Source organism: Procambarus clarkii, chromosome 53, assembly GCF_040958095.1.
Source record: "Procambarus clarkii isolate CNS0578487 chromosome 53, FALCON_Pclarkii_2.0, whole genome shotgun sequence".
Lineage (NCBI taxonomy): Eukaryota > Metazoa > Arthropoda > Malacostraca > Decapoda > Cambaridae > Procambarus > Procambarus clarkii.
The window spans coordinates 6,436,200-6,460,511 of NC_091202.1; the positions used below are offsets into that span (position 1 = coordinate 6,436,200).

The 24,312-nt window shown below is 41.6% G+C and overlaps 1 long non-coding RNA gene across 1 annotated transcript in view; it reads right to left on the minus strand.

Annotated features, from left to right (window-relative positions):
- Positions 1 to 1,169: 1,169 nt before the first annotated feature.
- Positions 1,170 to 24,312, minus strand: part of LOC138352340 (uncharacterized) — a 43,987-nt gene continuing 20,844 nt past the window's right edge. The window contains exon 2 of the long non-coding RNA XR_011222759.1: positions 1,170 to 2,354. This is a non-coding gene — a long non-coding RNA (uncharacterized lncRNA). The remainder of the gene's footprint in view (positions 2,355 to 24,312) is intronic.

The window sequence follows — 24,312 nt, forward strand, 5'->3', positions numbered from 1 at the left end:
CAAAAACAAAAGCAAGAACAAAAAAATGTGAACTTTAAAAACCTTTTGAAGGAATAGGCAGAGCTTAATACAATAAGGTAAGCAATTACAGAACAGTAAAAAATTAAATCTGCTGTAATATGAAATAACTATAGTAAAAATAAAAACAATGCAAATACAAATATAATAGAAACAATTAAAAATAAAATGACACTGTACTGTGACAGTAATAGCAAATAACAATACATAAGCGACAAGTGAAGAAATTAACAAATATAAAATGGTGGAATAAACAAGAGAAAACAAAAACAAAAACACAAATGTCGAATTTCAAAACCTTTTGAGAGGAAAGGCAGAGCACGTTGGTTGTCAGATGGAACTATAAGTTATATTCTGGGGTTGATAGGGTTCTGTTGTAGAGGGCATCCCAGGGATAGAATTCACTTTGCACCTGGTTATTCAGCCATTATCACACAGTAAGTTATGGAAAGATCTGAGGTGTGCCTCAGTGGTTATTTGATAGGTTTTTCTAGTGTCAGATTTCTTAGCTTGGATTTTACCACCTCATACAAAACAATGTTTAATTGACCCATTGGAATTATTACGAACTTCATACAGTTTAAAGAAAAAATTTGTCTGTTCCTGGTCAAAAATTCATTCACATAAAAAGAGTTTTTTCTGTACACAGCAACTCTGATAAGGTCTAATTTGAGCGAACAGCTAACTAGTTTTACACGAATTCTTCTATTATTTATACCAGATGATTTGGTACCCACTCTACATGCTGATGCTTTGATGTCTCTTGCTTGAATTTTATAATTCATCTTATCACGTATTTCCTGGATCACGATGGTAGCACAGTCCTCTCCGTCAGTTTCTTGGGAGAAATTACGTGAGGAGATAATGACACATTCAAGGAGCTTTTTTGGTCAGATTCGTCTTGAGAAACAGTGTGTTACTGCTGTAGGGTGTTAAAATGATTCTCAAACTTTTGTAACATTTCTTCCTATTTCTTAATGGTTGCTGTGGGTTCTAAGTTTGCAACTGTGTCGTTAAGAGATCTTATGTTCTGTTCAAGAAGGCCGACTCTGAAGACAGATCTTGATTTTCCTTAAGCCTTTTTAAGTATTATATTTAATAATTTATATGGCGCTTATTATAATTTATTGAAAACTATCAAGATTTCTCAAAACTGAACTACGAGCCATCAATAGGATGTATCTGATCCATAATATTAAAATTGCATCATGGAAAATAGTACGCAAATTTCACATCAAAATTGGGCCTGAAAAAGTACAATTATTATTTAAATTGGAGCAAACCGACTATTGTGCTGTGTATGGCAATGGGACGGGGGTACTATGGGACTATGGTACGTGAGGAAGGGTTGGTGCCTAGTGATAGGTAATAACTAACTACCACAGGAAAACTGTGAACATTAGCAACATAGGCACTATAAGCATTATGTGACATAAGTATTATGATTTCCCGAAGACAGGTTTGAAGGAATATGTACATTAAGAAGTGTGCCAATCTTCCCAGTTTATATACATTTGAAAGTTCACTTTAATGCTTGACAATATTCAGAACTAAAGTATACCTGCTTGTTTGTCAGTAAGCAATTGTGGTACTTTAATAACCCTCCAGACGATGATAAACATTAAGCACAACACTTAATCAAACCATAGGGACCAGAATGTGGGAAGCAAATTTTAAAGGAATGTCTAGAATCTAGAAATGAACTATGGAAATGACGAAAAGTGTGTTTAGCATATGAGTATGTATAATAAGTGAATTTAAATTGAATGACTAAAAATTGCCTGCATGAAAAAAACAAATTCGTGGAGAAATGGAGGAGAGGTCAAATCATTGTTAAAATTTAGTGAAATATGGGAGCCTAGGAATAAGAAAGTCGGTGTGATTGTCTGTTTAGTGTGGTGTTAGGGTTGAAGTGAGCTAATTTTAAATTGTTACAGCTTATTGAGTGGGAGTCACGGGTATATAAATGTATACAATAATAAGAAAACGTTGATGTTTTGACAGGTACGTCTTGGTGTGAGTTTGACGACCCTCCTTGTGCTCTACACATTCTTCAACCAGACGTCATCAAGGCTTCCCCAGACAGCTTATGTCAAGATGATTGACGTCTGGTTCTTCTTCTGCACCCTTCTTCTTTTTTTGATTATCATGGTTCACGTCATCGTGGAGTGTTTGGAGAAAGACGCTATTTTGCGTACAGGTCCATTACATCAGAAACGAGGCATCAAGATCTCACCCGAGAGTCTCTTGTGTGTAGTACGTCGGATTTTGGTGCCTCTGGTCGTGTTTATCTTCACCTGTATTTACTGGGCCGTGCTGCTGATCTAAATTGCTATCTGTAATCATCAAAATAAATTCAAATCAGGAGGAGAGTTGTCAATGGAATGTTACCATGTGATTATATTTTTTCCTATATATTCATACATCAACTGTCTTGCAAAATGAGCTTCAACCAATTAATCAATTCTAGGTGTAATAGTTAGCACACTCACTGCATAAGAATAGATTATTTATTAGAATTGGGAATGTTGGGATGATTTGGACAACATTCTAATGCTATGTTTTTCCTTTTTCACCAATAAATTATTGGAAACCTTGATGTACATTAATTGTTGGATAGTTTCATGGAAAACGGAAAATGTGTAAATTTTCCAATGACCTGTGATAGGGAGACCTCTTAGCCTTCAAATAAGGGTTTAAAGGGTTAGTTCTTATTCCCACTTATATCCCCGACCGTCCAAGTGGTTGGGCACCATTCCTTCCCACCCCATCGAATCCCAAATCCTTATCCTGACCCCTTCCCAATGTTATATAGTCATAATGGCTTGGCGCTTTCACTTGATATTTCCCTCCCTCCCTCCCACTTATATGACTTAGATCTTCATTCTCCATAATATTCTCATCACTACACATATTTGCACAATGACATTCTTATCTAAGTGTTCTTCAGCACCAATCCTTTCTCTTTGGTACCATTCAATACTTGTGGAAAATAATCAACAGCCTCATCTAAATAAATATCTTAATGGAGTTTCCCAGAGTGAACTTCTCTTTATAGGCGACTCAGGATGAATCTCTAACGAGTTCCAGCTTGCGGTATATTAAGGCTAAGACTTAAATCTCATTGTATTAGTTATAATTTACCAAAATTGCCTTAATGCTACGGCATATATTAAAACCAACAAACATATTGGTGAATAGTCACTGAATAAATTAAATAAATAAAATTTCCCGCCTCACACTCGTGAGGGCTAATGAGAATTTTGTAGTCTCATACTGTCTTCCTCCGTCTTAATCCTCCTCATAATTTTTGCATCATCAGCAAACAATGAGAGGACTGATTCTATACCATCTGGAAGATCATTTACATATACAAGAAAAAGTATGGGTCCAAGGACTGAACCCTGCGGGACCCCACTGGTGACGTGTGGTAACTCCGAAGTGTCTGTAGTGAAGTTAACTGAATCACTAGGGAAATTATACTGCTGGTTACTTGCTTCTCGATTGCTTATATGATTGGACTACACCTTACCTCATCGTCCTCCAATTGGTTGGAAGGAATGTTAACTGTAATTAGGGAAAAGGTGTGAGTTTCGCCATAAGTGTTAATGAGAGTTGTGCTACTCTCATTAAGCTAATGAGTTTGGAGAGAGAATAGTATTTGCATAACTTACTCGGTACAGAACTCCTCCTGCCAGAGTATGAAAGAAAAGAAATACAACAACAAAAACGAGGATACTGTTCCCTGTGGAGCATGTAGTCCGGTACCAAAAGAAGCAGGCTGTGCGCGGATGAGCTCGGTGTAGCAGGAGAGAAGAGTATGCGTGGTTGTTGAGTCTTGGGGTCTCTGGTGGAGCATTTACATCCGGGGCGGATGGGCTCGGGGCACCAAGATCTTAGGATTTAATGTAGGCACATAGTTAGGCCAACGAGGGAATCACTGTTAGAGCTGAATTGTCCTGGCAGCGACGAATAGTTGGAAACGCAAGTTGTAAGTAATGAACTGAGCAAGAGAAGTGCTTGAGTTGGCAGAGTAGCAGGACGGGAGCCGGTCGGCCGAGCGGATAGCACGCTGGATTTGTGATCCTGTAGTCATGGGTTCGATCCCAGGCGCCGGCGAGAAACAATGGGCAGAGTTTCTTTCACCCTATGCCCCTGTTACCTAGCAGTAAATAGGTACCTGGGTGTTAGTCAGCTGTCACGGGCTGCTTCCTGGGGGTGGAGGCTTGGTCGAGGACCGGGCCGCGGGGACACTAAAAGCCCCGAAATCATCTCAAGATAACCTCAAGATAGGACCGCCACACACCAGCCAGCCACTCGCTGCCACTCACTCCCTCAACACCTCACTCGCCCACATTCTCCTCCCACCATACTGTTTTTGCTTTTATTCACTATATACAGACGTTACATATAAGTATCTATATTCGTGTCATAACGAACCACTAAGTTGGCATGCTGAGTGGCAGTGGCAGCCCGGCAGTGGCAGCCCGCCACTGGCTGCCTCTCTCTCCCTCCCTCACCTCACCTGACTCGCCACCATTCTCCTCCCACCATACGGTTTTTTGCTTTTATATGCAGACGTTATATATAAGTATCTGCATGTTTTGTTTACCATAGCGAGCAACTAAGCTGGTATAGTGAGTCCAGACAGTAAAAGGTGGTCACACAGAGTCAGCAGACAATGCTACCTCCCTCACCACCAAGATTACTCCTCCCACTACAGCGCTAATTATCACAACAATCCTGATATGATCAGAATCCTGGTCATTTTTATCACAGTCAGGGGTCTTCTGTAATAATATCATCGCTGAATAATAGCATGAACATGTATATTATGGCATTTTTAGGCGATGCTGTGGTCACAAGCTGAACAGCAGTGCTGTGAGCTCATGCTGCATGCATCAGGCTTGGTAGCTCACTCAATACTGAGGCCCTCACACCCGGGAATTTAGCCCACGATTTAAAAAAAATGGCGTCTGTTTACAAGAGCACTGATGAAGGTGTGGTGAACCCCATGTATACACAGGCCGTTTGAATCTTGCTTAGTACTCCAATACATCATATGATGTGATGCGCAATTTATAGCAAGTCACTCAACCCATCATATGATGTGTTGTGGAACTGAAGGGTTAAGGATGTAGGATGGTGAGTGTGTATGGTGGTGTGAGGGTGTATAACGGTGTGTAAGGGTGCATTACGGTGTGTGAGGGTGATTATTCAAAGAACGTTACCTTGTGATAAACAAAACTAATTGTGTACACACTATCACAAAAAACATATTACCATTACAAAAAATATCTAAAGGTTTATTTACAGTTGTCAGCCGACAACGAACTCACAATAAACTTAAACCTCAACAAATAAACTTAGATTAAGTGCACTAAAACAAACCTAAATGTGCACAAAGAACTAACCTAAAATTAAAACACATCACTCCAAAATGGAAATCTAGCATTATAGGTACCTTCTCAGTGTCTCCTTCGAAGCCTGTAATCTGAGCATCACCCAAGGTGGTGCACCCAATAGGTGCTTCAGGCTGGCAGAAGTGTTTATTCTGCTAAGATACTATCTAGCAATGCTTGACATACCCTGATCATACTACTCATGTTAAACGGCGAAAAGAACTGCAAAGATGCACAAGGTGCTTATGAGTACATTACCAGAATCCACGTGAAACCCAATTACACATCTTTACAAAGTGCAACAAGGATCAACATCACACAGACTCCAAAAAGGTGCAAAGTCTCCAACCACAAATCGTTAAAACCAAAACCAGAGGAAGATTAAACTTTCATCACAGTGCAATACTGCAAAATATTTCAGGACTGCTAATGTCTTAGCAATTGTCCAATACAACTGAGCAATAAGCTAATACCCACTGCTCCATTTACTTTAATTAACAAAGGGGCCTAGATCCATTCCCGAGGGTTGTTTGATCAAGGTTCTCAGAAGACGTTTGTGAAAAAATAAGTAGAAGATTTTTAACTTAAACCTTTAATGAAGGTCAAATTAAGTTTTTCAGGGTTTCTGACAAATTCAGGACTTCAACCCTACCAGGTGGTTGAAACTCTTGTTCAGTTGGGTGCTTATATGCAATCAGTACAACTGATCATGGTAGAAAAATTCTGTCTGATCTGTATGTGAATGGTCTCAAAGCTATTGACTCATTCCTCAGGAAAAATAGGGATTAAACTGAGAGGTCCACAAATCAAATCCGATAACCTTACAAATATTTGTAAACTTATATTGATGATATTAATCCATACCTATATCATATCCAAATCAATTTTTTTACTTATCAATATATACATTGGGTTTGTGAGAGAACATAACATTGATGTTTTTTACATTCTTACAAAGAAACTAACATGCATAGCATTTTGGTCAAGTCCTTAATTTAAAAGATAATTATAAGAAGGTAATTTGTAGCAAAATTTGAAGAACATTACTAAGTACATTATAGGAAAATTTGAAGAATATTGGAAGGTATATTGTTGTAAAATTTGAAGATTATTAACAACTGAACTACGCAACGCGCCTGCAGGTGCTCCATGGGGAGGAGGGGGGGGGGGGGGGGTGCACCGCGCCTTCGGGATCTTATAGGTATAGTGTACCATTAAAAACTAGCATGCAGTGACGCAGGTACAAACTGGATGCCTAGGGGCCCCAGTGTTCGTCTACCATTTTGAAAAATATCCCAGCATGCCCCAGGGCCGTGGGGAGCCTCAGCTTCAAAGCAGTAACCATGTCTGACATATCGTCTACAAGCTCTCGCTCCATGGTCAGCCACGGACATGGAAAACGACTCTCTGAGGAGGAAATACACGACATTTTGTATGATGATGGTGCCATGGATGATGACCTAGACTATGATCCAGAGAAAGACCTTACACAGAGGTCTGATACGATACGAGTAAGGGAGAGACTGAGGTGGATGATGTTGTGAGTGTGTACAGTACACGCGCCTAGCCCGGACAGCCTCGCCTCCCTGGGTCAACACCGTTAGAATCACCACCCCCATGTGTCTCTTCTGATGCAACTTTATTCAGTGATAGTACTTGTGATGGACCATTCTCGGGCTTCAGTGACATAGGCTCCGATACAAGTAGTGTTGACGACCCGAGTACGAGCAGTGAGGGTGTTACTAGGTGGGGTTTGCTGCCCCAGCAAAACACCGCAACAAGCGGTAGCATGTCACGCAGCCAGAGGCAACCCGTTCTCGCAAATTTATTAAGTCAATATTGACTTATTAGTTGCATGCATAGGTGACATACTAAACATAATAGTTTCCCTTGAAAAGCTTCATAGAAAACACCGACCTTACCTAACCTACTTAGTATGTTAAGATAAGCATCTTATTGCTTCGTAATTACAATTATTACCTAACCTATACCTATAATAGGTTAAGTAACAATTGTAATTACGAAGCTATAAGATGCTTATTTTAACATACTAAGTAGGTTAGGTAAGGTCGGTGTTTTCTATGAAGCTTTTCAAGGGAAACTATTATGTTTAGTATGTCACCTATGCACGCAACTAATAAGTCAATATTGACTTATTAAATTTGCGAGAACGGGTTGCCAGAGGACAATGACGACAGTGTTGCTTCTACATCAGGTGCTCGTGGTAGGCCTACGATTCGAAAAACAGCCTCATCTCCTTCCATACCTACACGCAGCTCTAACACAAAACGACGGAGCCATGTTTTTGGTACTCGTGGTGGTGTTGGCCGGGGTGTTGGCGCCAAAACCAAATCTCCGGGTGTACTTGTGTGGGAGGATTGTGCCAGATTTGTTCCCCAAATACTAACTTTTGATGATACCGATGTTAATGTGACACCATTATTCCCGTATACAGGTTACGATATGGCTGAAATAGACTATTTCCTGGCATATTTTGATAATGAATTCATGACCCATCTTGTGACAGATGAACAGGTACCCTCACAACCTCATAGACGCCGGCATTTTATCTGCCTCTCGCCTGATACTATGGAAGGACACCACAATTGACGAAATGTTCGTGTTTCTCGAATAGAGCATGATGATGAAACACTCTGAGAAACACGTCATCCAGGATTATTGGAGCAAAAACAGCTTTGTTCCATCCCCAGTGTTCAACAGGCACAACGTGATAGGTTCCTGTTGCTTCTCAGATGCCTGCACTTTGAAAATAATGCAAATGAGGACAGACACGACAGACTATGGAAGGTACGGAAAGTTTTCAGTGACATGAGACGCAAGAGACATGAGAGGCAAGGCTATTTTGTACCAGGACAGAATGTGGCGATTGACGAATCGTTAGTACTGTTCATGGGGGGGACGGGCATTCAAGCAGTACATCCCATCAAAGCGGCACCGATTTGGAATAAAGTTTTTCGTGCTGTGCGACTGCGAGACTGGTATTGTCATCGACTTGATACTCTATTCGGGTACAGACGTCGACATACCAGCTCAAGATTCACACAGGTTCTCCAGCAGTGTCGTCAAAACCCTCTTGGAACTGTTGCTGAACAACGGGCATATACTGTACACTGACAACTACTATACCAGCCCCACGTTGACCAGATACCTCCTTGACCACAACACCGGCGTATGTGGCACTGTGAAGGCCCACAGGAGGAAAATGCCAGTGTTTGGGATAGATATTGCAGTGGGTGATGGCCAGCTGTGCAAGTATGACAATATGCTATCAGTGTGGTGGAGGGACAGACGCGAGGTGAATATGCTGACAACAATTCACACCGGTGCCATGTTGGACAGTGGCAAAGTACACTTTCAAACACATTTCCCAATGTATAAACCCGATTGTGTCAGAGTACAAAGTGAACATGCACCTAGTAGATAAATGTGACATGATTCTCGGTGCCGTCTAGTGAGTGCGTAAGTCTGTGAAGTAGACGAAAAAGTTTTATTTCCACCTCATTGATATTGCAGTGCTGAACTGCTTCAATGAGTATCTAGTAAAATCAGACAGGTGACCATGCCCCGCTTCTGTGCCAGGTAAGTACACTACGGGCTCACCATAACCCGTGCTCCTTGGAACTTTTGTTCCTAGAAGCTGAATCTAAAACAACAACAACGGCAGGATACCGCCAATACGGACATTCAGTGTTGCTGTAATTTCACAACTGCTCATAAAGTATGGGAAGGAGGACTCTGTTGCACAGCATGGGATGCCAGCAACAATGCCACACGCAATTCCAGACAGACTGAGGGGGTAACGAGATGTTCGGTGTCCACATGCTCGAATACATGCTAGGCACAGCATCACAGAAAAAAGGGTAAACGTGCCTGTGTTGTGTGTAAGAACACTCAATGTATAGAACAAAAGCGAAGATGCATCAGCACCTGGTGCGTTGAGTGCAAAGTTCCACTATGTGCCGTCGGCTGTTTCGCAGCATATCACACACTCACGGAGTTCTGAGTGTGTTGATGGTGAATATATAGTGTGTGATACTGTAAAGTGTGTAAATAGTTTGTAAATATACATAAATGAGCATGATACATTGGAAATATGCGCAAGATATGTGAACGCATTTGTGATGCATGTAACAGTGTCTTCGCACAGAACGGATGTTCTACTGCCATAATATTATTTACGTGTTCATTTTACATAAGATTGGCCAGAAAAAACAAAGCAAATGTATATGGCACTGGACGCAAAAAATGAACTAAAATATATTTGGGGCAACTCGCGCATCTTGAACGTAGCGTGACTGGCCCCCGGAGTCTACGCCACGGTGACCAGCCAATCGAGATGTCACACGCCATTTTCCGGACCCCATTGCCGCCAAAGTAAGTACAATTTTGAGTTTATTTTTACATTTCTGTAATCAGGGGAAAGGTATTTAACATATTCAAACAAACAAACAAAAATCCTGAAAATTTATTTCCTATGCTCAGGGAAGGGGGGGGGGGGAGGGGTGCCATATTTAGAGGCCGTGCAGCACAGTGGTTAATAGGTACATTGTAGCAAATTTTGCATTAAAAAACCTACTATGATATAAGTTGATGGCAGTGATTACAATGGTGAAGTTGCATGTCTTAGGCACAAATATTGGGGAAGTAGGTAGCACAAAATACAGTGCGAGTTTGAAGCACTCAGTAGGAAAATATGAGGATGAAATTAGATACTTTTTGGTTTTACTTTTGTATAAGGCATAGGTTGGACATCCTTTTTCGTTAGTGAGTGAGTTCCATAGACTAGGTCTCTTTATTTGCATAGAGTGTTTGCACAGATTTAGTTTGACTCTGAGGATATCAAAGAGATTTATTTCTGGTGTGATGATCATGGTTCAATTACATCTGTCAAAGAAGAGTTTCAGATCAGGATTTGCAAAAAGGTTTTAGCACCATTTAGCAACAAGGTTTAGTACATGTAAATAGCACAACATAATGTGAGTGAGTGAGTGAGTGTATGTTTAGCATGTTTATGGATATGAAGTTGAGGACTACAACCGTCTCAAACCTGAGGAGAACCTCAGGGATCGAACTTGGTCATAGTCAAAAGTGGTGTGGGAGTCCGTAGAATGGGACGGGTTGCATCACTGGGGGTAAAATGGGGACGTTGTGGGTCGCAGAGGGTAAAATGTGTGTCATGTAGGTAGGAGGGGAGGGGAGGGGAGGATAAGTATGCTGTCCAGATGGGGCAAAGGTATGTAACCACATAGTGTTGTAAGGGAATTTTCCTGGATGTTGGCGCGTGTTGGACGCGTGTGAGCGTCCGGTGTTTAGTTACACGGTTGGGAATGATGGGGATCATGTTGCGGGGGGGGGGATAGAAGAATATGTGTGGTATGTGGTGTATGTAGTAGAGTACGAAATAGGAGTAGAAGAGTAAAATAGGGGGTAGAAGAGTAGATGAATATGTATGAGTGTTTGACGTACAGTTAATCCTGTGTGTGTAGATAATAGTTGATTAATAGACGAGTCTAAGTAATGCTATGTAGAGGGTGTGAGGGGGTTCCAACATAGGTGGATATGTTGATGGGATGGGGGAGGGGTGCGGGGAGCTTCCCCTTGGCGGGAGAGGGTTGGAGGGTCATTGTGGTTGAGAAGCGAGGGTGGAATGTGTTTGCGGTTTTTGATGGCCATTATTTTCTTGGAAGAAGGTCTGTCTTATGTAACAATGCACGGGGGGGGGGGGGTATAGGTGACAGACCAGGACGGATGTGGTCCATTAGCCTTAATCGTTTTTCAAAGTCTACAGAAGGTGTGTACTGTCCACCTTTCAGTGGCTAACTGAAGAGTATTTCCAGTAGGTGTTTGGGTTATATTTTCCCCTCCCCCGCCCCACTCCCCCTCAGCTCCCCTCATCTAGAGACAAGCGGCATCTATCATGGGTAATGTCACAGATGGGGTGTGTTGTCTGAAAACAGAGTTTGCTGTTGTTCTGATAGCAGATTTTATTTTTTTTGGCAGGTGTTGGATGTCTATAAGCGATTTCACTCGCCTGCTAACTCAGGTATCACTGAATTTATTCGGAGTTATAGTACTGGTTAAGTTTAATTTTGTAGTGTTGTGCTGCAGTCCTTTCCGGATGGATGTTCATTTCTGGAGTTGAAGGTGTGTTGGATCATTGAGTGACCTCATTTCCTGCTAAGTACAGAAGAACTAGTTTTTCTAAAGTTTTAAGAATAGTGGTGCCTCGGCACTTGACTTTCACTATTCTCAAGATACCCTGGTGTCTGGATGTATAGAAACTATTCTACCTATGAGCCACTCTGAAACTATTCTACCTATAGGCCTCTATGAACATGGTCTGTCACTGTCTACCAAAACAATAACCCCAGGGTTTAGGTTAATTTTGTTATAGGGGCTACTTGTTCCCTAATGATACTAAATTTCTAACCTACCTAAGTTCTATTTAACTCAGAGGACTGAGTGTTTGTGAGGGAATGAAAATGATGTATGATTATCGGTCCTGGTGACAGTTAATTAATTTGTTGGGGTTAATTAGGGTAATTAACACTCATTAAAGTAAATTTTGACATAGATTGTTGAGAAACTACCAAGTTAGTGGTAAGCTTAGTTAACGTAACTCGATGGGGATTTAATTAGTGGTCCGTTTGACATTAATTAGGAATTACTCACTGAATAAATGCAAGGAGTCAAGTGTGATGTAATGTAAGAGAGACTTTGAGTTATTATTAACAAGATGACTTGTATTAAGGGAGACAAGTGTTGATGATTAACGTAGAGTACCATCATGTTGTTGTCTAAGAGAGACAAGTGCTTGTGATTAACGTAGTACTTTGTTGCTGACTGCTGTGATCAGTCAATTAACGTAATTAATCACAATCAATTTTTTAATTGATTAAGGCAATTTCTTTTGTTTATATAATTATAATAATTTTTATTTAGGTAAGGTACATACATAACGAGATTTTACAAAGTTTGTTGGCTTTATAGATAGAGCTAGTACATACAAGCCTAAAGCCACTATTACGCAAAGCGTTTCGGGCAGGAAAAACATTAATGACTAAAGCTTCGTATCGTCTGATGACGAGAGTAAAGTAACTTAGGGATTACTGGATCTGTGTCTCAGAATCCCACCTTGCCTGGCTTTGTTTGCTGGTTACAGTGCAACTTCTTGCAGGGAGTTGCAAAGAGTGTTCACATTAGGTTGTGATAGGGGGGGTCACTGTTGGATTACCCGCCTAGTTACGAGGGTCTCTCCTGTAGGGCTGGAGGACCCGTAAGATTGTGATTATAGTATCTGTTCACCGTGAAGCCGTTACAATATTGATTGCAAGCTTGTGTCATCAGTGGGCATCCATCATTGTTCAGTTAGTTCATGTAATCAGCCCGCAGTGCGAGGGGCTGTTAAATAGCCATGTTGCAAGTGCCACTTTATAGACAATAACGTAACGAATCACTCTGTGGTGTAACTTAATAAGTGATTTATTTTTATTTGCAATATTGCGTCGTCAGTGGGCATACCTGTGTTCAGGTTAGTTCAGTGTGCAGCCACACAGCAAGGGTTGCTATTTAGCTATTTGGTATAGTGCCACTGGATGGACATTAACATAACGTAAATTTGATGTTGTAGTTTATTACTAAATTATTTATTTTATAGAAAATGGTCTTTGATGTCAGCCCTTCAACCATTCTTTTCCACCCATGTTCTGCTTTATACGATTGATGTTGATGTGATCTTTTGTAATGACAGCTGTTCTTGGGAATTCGAATTCAAATTCATAGCACCACATCAAATATAGTAATTTGATTGTGAGAACCCGTCGGTTACCCTTTATTAGTTTTAACGTCCTGTTTAACTAGGAGGATCCAGCTGCCTATGTGGACAGGTTTTCACCCTAGTGGTGGAAGCCTGGCGGTTTGCTCCCGCTTTTCCTTTTTCTATTGGACTCATGCTTATCTGCCGTGTGCAGTTCTTTAAACTTGAGGTCCACCTCCTAAGGGAGGTAGGCATAGAAAAAAATCTCACATCTGGCGCCTAACGTGGGGCTATGCAACTTGGGTTCGAGCCCATGAAGTTCAGTCTCATTGATTTTAAAATAACATGAAATATATCGTTGCAGAACATTGTGGAACAGTATTGTTGGAGGTATGTTTTGTGCATGATTGTCACACTTAGGTACACACACACCACACACACTGTATGAAAGAGGTATTTCATGGTAGATATGGGGAAATCTGTCTGGCTTTCCACGGCTGCTAGCCAGTGGACATTGACTCACTCGTCGATGAGAGGTGTCAGCAGCAGCAGGTGTCGAGGACACCAAGCCAACGTGCAACAGTGGTTGCAAAGGTGCACTCAGGATCTGCCTGAGGTGCAAGACACCATCTACCTTAGGGTAGACGAAACTTCTAGAAGTGACCTCAAGCGTGCCGTTGGACGACAATGCAGTTGTCAAGGGAGTCATAGGAGTGTAGTTGTTATTACACCTTTGGATCTTAGTGGGAGGTCGCGCCGCCAGCTGAGGACCGAGTTTACTTCTTTAGAAAGGGGAGTAATTCGTCGGTAGATAGACAGACAGGTGATGGAATTTCTTGCCAGAGTGGGGACTGTACAACCCCAGGAAGAATTCACTGTAGTCACTTGAGAGGTTGAGCAGAGGCTCCCATTTTCAGGTGACAGCAAGGCCGAGTTCGAGCCTGATGGTGAGATCGCAGCAAGTCAGTTCTGGCTCAAGTGCAGATTGCAAGGGGGAAATCTCACACAGGGAAGGGAAGCCAAACCCACCCTAGTGCACTTAACCTGGTGACAAGGTATGAAGGTAAAGATGCCTAGCTTGGCAGCACTGAGAAAGACGATTTGATGGATGCATACATCGATCGCCTTCTGAAGAAGGGCTGCCAATGCAAGATGGCAAAGGTCATTTTGGGCTGGTGATTTTCCATGGTTCAGATCCCCAGCAGCATAATGATTTTTTCTTTAAGGATTGCCTTGGTAAAGGGTTATAGTAGATCTGCAGAGGGAATGCTGATCTCATTCCAATGGATCAAGTTATGTCCAGGTAGAAACGGACAAGGGTGTTTGACAGATGTCAAAAGTTTCGCTCGAGTCTTTGATAGAGTAGCGAGACCTAGGAAAAGCAAGGGAGAGATCCCAAGCTCAGTAGGGTGAGAGTAGGTAATTGTAGAAGAGATTTTCTCCCAGATAGTTTAGTCGGTAAAGCAAGACCGGCTTGAGTTTGACAGTTGGACAGGGAGAATGATCCTGTCAACTTGTTGCAATGTCAGGTGAAAGCAGACAGTAAGTTCTTTATAGGCTGCGGGGAGGTAAGAAGTGCTTCACCGGTAAGGCCACACCAGTGTGTGGCACATGTGTCCAGTATGACACAGACCGAGGACGGAAATGGGAGGTTCAGTGATGGAAATGGTTGCGAGGTGTTAAACCGGCCAGGATCAGTGCTGGAGCCGAACATGTTGCCACTCCAAGACCAGGCAGCACCACCAATGGTGACCCGGTGGTAGTGTACAGAGACCCTCAGGCCAAAGATGTATAGAAAACAGAGTTTCACACTACAACCCTTGTTTAGCTAGCACACTTGAGCAGGTGTGTGCAGAAAAGCTAGCTGGTGTTTTGAATGTATTTTCCTTCCAGGAAAATATATTCTTTAGTGGGAGGTAGTGTGAGGGAATGAAAATTCCCTCAGCTAGTTTTTCTAGTTTTCTAGATTAGGCTAAATTCACTTTAGGACTCTAGACAAGAAGTTTTCAAACTACATGCACTTGTGTGGTGTTGAATGAAAGCTTATGCTAAGGACCATCGTTTAAGACTAGCCAGAGGTCTGTGACTGCTCTGTAGAGATTGTTACAGAATTTAGTCTGTTTTCTGGGAAAATAAGATTAGAGTGAGTGGTATGAGAGGGTACTTGACTCGCCAACGGTTTTAGAGGTGGGGGACAGAGGGGTGAACGTCGCCTTCCCCACCATGTGAGGTATGGCGCCAGACTCATAGGCCTCCCCCTCCTTGTCCCATGACGTCACGCCTTATTGTGAGGGCGTCTGTGATTCGTCTAGGCACCTCAGCCTCGTGGCGAGTTTTAGGCGCGAACGGCTGTAATTGGAAGCGGCATGAGGGGTTGTGCCAGCTTTGTGCTGATTGGTCAAGACAAGGTAGGGGGGGAAATGGGCATTTGAGTTCCCCTATGCCGCCAAAATCTTCAGTCTGAGCTGGGCGGTGAGCTGAAGAGAAGGTGACTCTGGGTGGGGGTGGCTGCTGCCACCTCCACCACCGTTAATTGCTGTGTCATCCGTATTACTCATCGTGCATAGCACTCCTGCTATTATGGGTTGTGTCAAGGGCCAATTTGCGTGAAATGGGGCCAAGAAGTACGGAAGGAACAAGTGAAAATCTAAGAGACAGTGTTCACCCATGAGGCAGCTGGTGTATCAGATGGTTCCTCATGGTGTATAAGATGGTTTCTCACATTGGGTTCGAGTATCCTGTCTATGTTAACGGACAATTGGTGGAATAAGGGTAGGGCCTCCTAGTGTAATTGTGGTGATATTACAGGCTCCTGTTGGAGTTTGAATTCCACCTTGCGGTGGAATTCAACCAACATGGCGACCACCTTGTGGTGGTCGCCATGTGGTGACGACGGCCATTATCACCCCCGGTGTACGAGCGAGGCATGCTCTGGTATGTTGTGGGTGTGGGTGCTCTCCCATCCACGTTGCGTATGCTGTGGGCGCCAGCCAACCAGCCTGAGGCAAGCCCCATGTGCATGCCACCCCGTGCCACCACACACCACCCCGCACGCCACCCTGCGTTACCCTGGCCACCCCGCGCGCCAGCTCATCCCGGGTGAGCGCTGCGACGCCCCGCACTACTCCGTGGCCACCCCTTAGGGCCACACGGTAGCCACATGCCTTGGCCACCCCCTTGGGCCATACTTGGCCACCTGCCCTGGACACCCTAGGGCCAAACCTAGTTGACGCACGTAGAGCGAGCTAGGTGTTCTGCAGCCAGTGAGGTAGTGACCGGGGAAATGAATGAAATGAGAGTACAATAATAATTGTTACAGTGTCTCAGGACTGTTGTTAATTCCGGTAACAGCTGTGTTGTCCCATAGCGCCTGCCAGGCAAGGGATGCAACTGAGAGACAGCTGTCTGTACTGACGTCCAGGTGACTGGTTGTGATGTACCTGGAGATGGATGTTGTACACGGTACCACACATGCAGATGTATATACTTATATGTTGTGTGTAGACTGACTCGAGTATGTAACCGGTCAGTGTAGAGATTTACCATGTAAGGGATCCAGTTCTGTTGATTCTATATAATGTTCAGTCTAGATTAATGTTAATTATATCATTGCAGAGGTAGGCATGCCAGTGTTGCAGGGTTGTCAGGGGATACCCTGAGGTCTGTATAATTATGTATAATTTATCTAGTGATATAATTTACATTGATTAAGAGAATGCCATTTCCATGTGTTTTCATTTGCATGTATATAGATGTACGGTGTTGTGTGGTGAGTCAGCAGATGTGATTGCCGACTGATTTTCTAATGATGTTATTAGCATGTGAGGTATGCTGACGGCATCATTATGTTGTAGGTTTGGGTAGTGTTGTAACCAGGTATACGTAATATTACTGCCCCTAGGAGCTGTGTTGAGGATTTAAGGGGTCCCTTTGATTATTCAGGGGAATTCACAGTACTTAATGAGAGCAAGCAATTGATTAATGTAGCTTAATTAGGAAAATTATTGCCAGCTGTCCGTGTAGCGACAGTGTTTTATATTAACGTAAATTGTCTTGCTGAAGTAGTAGTGATTGCACACAGTAGTCTCTTGCAACTGTTGCAAGGTTAGAGGGGGCAGTATTGTAAGTATACTTTTGTTGTTGCCAAACCGTGTGTCATTACTGTGTGGGTACAGTAATTAGCATACTGCAGAAGCTGCAACTGTCTGTGGGCTGTGCATATATACTGTTATGCATGCCATGGTAAGTGTGACCAATGTAACCTGGGGTTACTTTGTATTCTTTAAGTTGTGTTGACGACTTAAGGATTCAGTGAGTTAATTAATGGGAATTAACTTTATAAGGGGTTGCACATTCCTTGAGTGTGAGAGCTGTTAAAGGAGAACAGTGTTGAGCTAGTTGAGATACGTTTCCGGTGCAATTAATTGTCCGTGTGACAACTAATTGACCACTCTAGCTAATTATGTAATTAGCACTCTCATCATGAATTCACATTGTGGAAGAGGAACTGTCAGAGTCTGTCAGTATTTGTGTTAACGTAATTTGCTCGAGACTAATTACCTTTCTAGGGTATAGCAATTGTTGGCTCATGTTAATTAGTGGAGTAATTAATGTCAGGGGTCTTAATGACTCAGTAAAGCGAGGTCATGGAGCTAGCATAACTCGTTATAGTAACCATATCCTGTCTGATGACAGTGGATTAAGATGCACTCATGTTAATTAGTGGAGTAATTAGCTCCTCGCCCGTGAATTCACAGTGTTTGATGAGACCTGCTTTGGCAGTGCAGAGTGAGACGTATTTATGTATGATTAATTATCGGTCCTGGTGACAGTTAATTAATTGCTCGGGGTTAATTAGGGTAATTAACACTCATTAAAGTAAATTTTGACAGACTGTTGAGAAGCTACCAAGTTAGTGGTAGGCTTAGTTAACACAACTTGATGGGGATTTAATTAGTGGTCCGTTTGACATTGATTAGGAATTACTCACTGAATACTTGCAAGGAGTTAAGTGTGATGTAATATAAGAGAGACTTTGAGTTATTGTTAACAAGATGACTTGTGTTAAGGGAGACAAGTGTTGATGATTAACGTAGAGTACCATCATGTTGTTGTCTAAGAGAGACAAGTGTTTGTGATTAACATAGTACTTTGTTGCTGACTGCTGTGATCAGTCAATTAACGTAATTAATCACAATAATTTGTTTAAATGATTAAGGCAATTTCTTTTCTTTATCGTTTGGTGACGAGAGTAAAGTAACTTAGGGATTACTGTAGCTGTGTCTCAGAATCCCACCTTGCCTGGCTTTGTTTACTAGTTACAGTGCAACTTCTTGCAGGGATTTGCAAAGAGTGTTCACATTAGGTTGTGATAGGGGGGGTCACTGTTGGACTACCCGCCTACTTACGTGGGTCTCTACTGTAGGGCTGGAGGACCCGTAAGATTGTGATTATAGTATCTGTTCACCGTGAAGCCGTGACAATATTGATTGCAAGCTTCTGTCATCAGTGGGCATCCATCATTGTTCAATTAGTTCATGTAATCAGCCCGCAGTGCGAGGGGCTGTTGAATAGCTGTGTTGCAAGTGCCACTTTATAGACAATAACGTAACGAATCACTCTGTGGTGTAACTTAATCTGTGATTTTTTTTTATTTGCAATATTGCGTCGTCAGTGGGCACACCTGTGTTCAGGTTAGTTCAGTGTGCAGCCGCACAGCAAGGGTTGCTATTTAGCTGTTTGGTATCGTGCCACTGGATGGACATTAACGTAACGTAAACTCGATGTTGTAGTAGTATAGTCTCTTGTTATTAATAAATTATTAATTTTATAGAAAACGGTCTTTGATGTCAACCCTTCAACCATTCTTTTCCACCCATGTTCTGCTTTATACGATTGATATTGATGTGATCTTTTGTAATGACAGCTGTTCTTGGGAATTCGAATTCCAATTCATAGCACCACATCAAATATAAATATTTGATTGTGAGAACCCGTCGGTTACCCTTTATTAGTTTTAACGTCCTGTTTAACTAGGAGGAACCAGCGGCCTGTGTGGACAGGTTTTCACCCTAGTGGTGAAGGCCTGGCGGTTTGCTCCCGCTTTTCCTTTTTCTTTTGTACTCATGCTTATCTGCCGTGTGCAGTTCTTTAAACTTGAGGTCCACCTCCTAAGGGAGGTAGGCATAGAAAAAATCTCACAGTGTTCAATCATTAAAATCAAAAATGAATCTGAAGCTGCAGTGCAATCAGTAGCTTTGTTCATTGTGACTTATAACTGATTAGACTACTGTCCACTGGTTTTCCACTGAAGACTCATGAGCTCACCTTCAAATTTAAGTGATGATATTAAGGTCAGCCTCTATTGATATAAACAGCTTTATTTACTTTAGTGAGTACAGACCTCAGTTTGTACTCTGCTGACCGTAGTTAATTTCCCTAACGTTTACCTACATAAAGAATTTCTTTATTAGCATTTCTCACCCACTGTAAGATTGCCTCATTATCTGACCATACAACTGTTTCTGTAAAGTGGAGGTTATTTAATGTTTTGGTCAAGTAATGAGCCAATCTACCTCCTACCAGTACGGCGGTTAATTCTTATTGTGGCAATGACCATTTCTTTAACGGTGCCACCCTAGCTTTGGATGTGAGCAGTGTTGCTTGCTCTACAGACTCTACAGACTACAGTGTGGTCTACAGACTGTCAAATTCTTTGTCCGTTCTGCAAATGTATTAATTTTGTGCTGGTTCTACTCATCGCTGGAATGTATTGACATCTTTAGGGAAAAGATTGTGGTCAAGTGACACTATGGTCAGCATATTTTGATGCAGTTCATGCTCTGTATGGGGGGTTTCGATAAAGTGAGCCAGTAATTATCAAAAGAAGACACCATGCTGGAAAAGCTATGTAGCACCGTCAAAAGTGTGGAATATTCAAAAGGCGTTAAATATCACTAAGGATGCCAATACGAGAACAAAAGCGCATGAGGTGAACATCAAAAACATCTGATTCACCAAGGATTCTATTGAGGGGGCAGGTTCCGCGAGCGAAAGTCGGGAAGCAAGACGCATGCACATTCTAGAAGTCAAGACATTCAACAAGGATATGCACGACTGTAAGAGGGACAATGCAATTCGGCCAAATAAGGAACAGGGCGGCCGCACCCGTTTAACTCTAAGTGCCCGCGAGTTAAACAGATATGACTAATACGTAACCTCACCAGAGCCGTTTCCCAATGCCAGTTACGGTGGTAGGAGGAAGGCCACGGGGAGGCTACCCTTAAGAGCACGCAGCGTGTTACCAGTAACAGAAGACCAATGTGAGAGTTTGAGTTTGTAACTTGTGAGAAGTTTTGGAATAAATTGAAATTGGTATAAGGAATTTTAACTCTGAAAATTTCTAAGAACTTTCATTATTCTTTACCCTTTATTCCTGTCGTGATATTCAACTAGGTCGCCTGAGGAAGGACTTGCTTAGCTAACACACCTGTGTAGTAAACAGCTCATTCCTCACTTTGGGACCATGTATGAACAATTGACTAGGCGCGAGCAAACGCCGAGACCCCAATGAAGAAATTGAAATCCCCCCCACTAGGCCGCTGACCTTCGCCAATCGCCGAAGCGAATCTAACGAGTAGGTCACGGGCTCTCTCAACAATAATTTATTGTTGTGTGGTGTTGTATATTTGATCCAAAGCTCAGAAAATTAGTCTCAATTTTATTAGTCGAGTGTGAAGAACATTTGCATAATAATAATGTGTGGGGTGTAACGAAAAGACAGTGTTAACCATAACAACTTAGTGAATAAACTAAAGTACTAACTACTACAACAAAACAAAAAGAAATGTCAATGACGTTACTCGAAATCCTTCCTGTGACACTATCAATGACAGCTAGACACCAGCCCCTCGGACTGCATAATGAACTAACTCGAACATAAGCGTGAACACAGAGGAATCAACAAGAAACAAGAACTAACAGATCTATAAACACAATTACAACAAATGACACAGTAGGTTCTGAAACACGTCTCCAGTAACCTCGTAACTGTTCTACGCCTCAGTGCAGTCTACTCCTGCAACAGCGGTTGCAATGCAATCAAATCAGTAGTCTTTCAATGACAACAATAACTAATGGGTTCACTGGCAACTCCAGCACCCTTCCTCAAATTAATCCTTACGTTAACACTCCGTCCCACGGACGATCAACAATCAATAACAATTGATTTACGTTAATAACACAATAACATTTACGTTAATTAATAACTCTTACAACTGTCACTAGTAACGCGGAAATTACACAACACTCTACCCGTCGAGCATTCAGTGAGAAAATCCCATTAATCCCTGTACTACCAGACAGCTGATTAATCTCTTTACTAGTTACGTTAATTTACGTTAATCGGTTAATCACTCAGCGATGGTAAACTCTGATTTGCAATGTCCAAAGTGCTAAGAGAACGGTAATCACTCGTGATTACCTTTAGAGTAATTACTGTCCTCAAGATCAATAATTAATCAATTAAAATACGCAACCTTTCACACTGGCTCAGCAATTTACATTAAGGTATGAATTCCGTCTAAGCCTTCCATACTCAGACCAATTCAGGTGGCTAATAACAGTAATTAGCCCCACGTTTACGTTATTCTAAAATGATGCTACTCCTCCCACGAGTCAATCAAGTGCCGGTACTTCCGGGCCGATAACGACGTTACGTTAATGGAACAATGTAGCCTTCGTGTGAGTCGATCAAACAAGTATCGAGGTTAATTACTTTGACTTCCTGAAACACGTCAATTACCCGGCCCACTGACCGTTAATTACGACAGACAATACTCTAATTCTTATCTGGCTGATGGTTAGGCTCCTCGAGACTACCGTAGCTGCTTGCAGGAACGTAAATTAACCCAAACGTATTCTACGTTACTCAAATTGTCAAAGAACAAATTCTCTTAAAGCAATGGGCGTTCCCTTGGTTACGTTATATTAATTGCCTCGCAATCACCTCACTGAATGCTGGACTTCGATGTCCTACCAGATAACCAGGAGAATATATGTGTATCCAAGTACTCGTCTACAGCCGAGTTCCCCCACGACAAAGACAAATCACACTAACAAATCACAGTGATTTATTACAATCCGGTTGCAATGACAATACTGCAGAACCTAGTAAAATAACCTACAGGACATGAACCCCTCTAGAACACTGCCCCACAATGACTTTACTGAACTGCAATCACATACAGTGATGCTCAACACTAGCAACAATCACCATCAAATAACAACCCCTTTGCAATAACACACACGGCAAGTACTCTAATTTCCAAACATTAGGATACTGCACACACTTACTTACTTCCTGTTGCAAATGACCCCAATGCTCTCAATAACCCCTAGAACATAGGTCAATATATATCAATCACCTCACAGTAAATAACACAATAACACTATATATATATATATATATATATATTTATATATATATATTTATATATATATATAACTGAAAACTCACACCCCAGAAGTGACTCGAACCCATACTCCCAGATGCCACGCAACTGGTATGTACAAGACGCCTTAATCCACTTGACCATCACGACCGGACATAATGAGGTGATAGCCGAGGCTATTTGAACCACCCCACCGCCGGCACTCGGATAGTAATCTTGGGCATAGCATTTTACCAAATCACCTCATTCTTTGGGGCACACGTGAGGAACACAAATGCGAACAAGCCTGAATGGTCCCCAGGACAATATGCAACTGAAAACTCACACCCCAGAAGTGACTCGAACCCATACTCCCAGATGCCACGCAACTGGTATGTACAAGACGCCTTAATCCAATTTTCATCCAATTAATCCAATTGAGTTTTCAGTTGCATATTGTCCTGGGGACCATTCAGGCTTGTTCGCATTTGTGTTCCTCACGTGTGCCCCAAAGAATGAGGTGATTTGGTAAAATGCTATGCCCAAGATTACTATCCGAGTGCCGGCGGTGGGGTGGTTCAAATAGCCTCGGCTATCACCTCATTATGTCCGGTCGTGATGGTCAAGTGGATTAAGGCGTCTTGTACATACCAGTTGCGTGGCATCTGGGAGTATGGGTTCGAGTCACTTCTGGGGTGTGAGTTTTCAGTTGCATATTGTCCTGGGGACCATTCAGGCTTGTTCGCATTTGTGTTCCTCACGTGTGCCCCAAAGAATGAGGTGATTTGGTAAAATGCTATGCCCAAGATTACTATCCGAGTGCCGGCGGTGGGGTGGTTCAAATAGCCTCGGCTATCACTTCATTATGTCCGGTCGTGATGGTCAAGTGGATTAAGGCGTCTTGTACATACCAGTTGCGTGGCATCTGGGAGTATGGGTTCGAGTCACTTCTGGGGTGTGAGTTTTCAGTTGCATATTGTCCTGGGGACCATTCAGGCTTGTTCGCATATATATATATATATATATATATATATATATATATATATATATATATATATATATATATATATATATATATATATTTATATATATATATATATATATATATATATATTTATATATATATATATTTATATATATTTATATTTATATATATTTATATATATATATATATTTATATATATATATATATTTATATATATATATATATATCGTACCTAGTAGCCAGAACTCACTTCTCAGCCAACTATGTAAGGCCCGATTTGCCTAATAAGCCAAGTTTTCATGAATTAATTGTTTTTCGACTACCTAACCTACCTAACCTAACTTAACTTTTTCGGCTACCTAACCTAACCTATAAAGATAGGTTAGGTTAGGTAGGGTTCGTTAGGTTCGGTCATATATCTATGTTAATTTTAACTCCAATAAAAAAAAATTGTTCTCATACATAATGAAATGGGTAGCTTTATCATCTCATGAGAAAAAAATTAGAGAAAATATATTAATTCAGGAAAACTTGGCTTATTAGGCAAATCGGGCCTTGCATAGTAGGCTGAGAAGTGAGTTCTGGCTACTAGGTATATATATATTTATATATATATATATATATATTTATATATATATATATATATTTATATATATATATATATATTTATATATATATATATATATTATATATATATAT